Source organism: Alligator sinensis, unplaced genomic scaffold (assembly GCF_000455745.1).
Source record: "Alligator sinensis unplaced genomic scaffold, ASM45574v1 scaffold181_2, whole genome shotgun sequence".
Classification (NCBI taxonomy): Eukaryota; Metazoa; Chordata; order Crocodylia; family Alligatoridae; genus Alligator; species Alligator sinensis.
Window position 1 is genome coordinate 176,615 of NW_005842429.1, and position 403 is coordinate 177,017.

The following is a 403-nucleotide window of genomic DNA, read 5'->3' on the forward strand; positions in this document are numbered from 1 at the left end:
TTTACTTGGGTTGCCATCCTCAGCTCCATGGTAGCTTTGGCCCGTCTAACTGCCTCCCTACAAGCACGAGCAGAGGAGGTATATTCGTCTTTGGTGATCTCTCCCTGTTTCCACTTTTTATGTGTTCCCCTTTTGGCCCTTAGGCTGCCCTGGATTTCTCTGGTCAGCCAGGGAAGCCTCCTGGCCCCTTTCCCCCTTTTGCCTCGCTCGGGGATCGTCTTGCTTTGTTCCCGAAGGATCATTTCCTTAAGGCACAGCCACCCTTCTTGGGCTCCCATCACTTCAAAACTCCTACTCTGCAGTGCGTCCTTGACTAATCGCCTGAGTTCATTGAAATCAGCTTTCCTAAAGTATAGCACTTTCACCCTACTAGTTACCTTACCCACTCGATGTCTTATGGTGA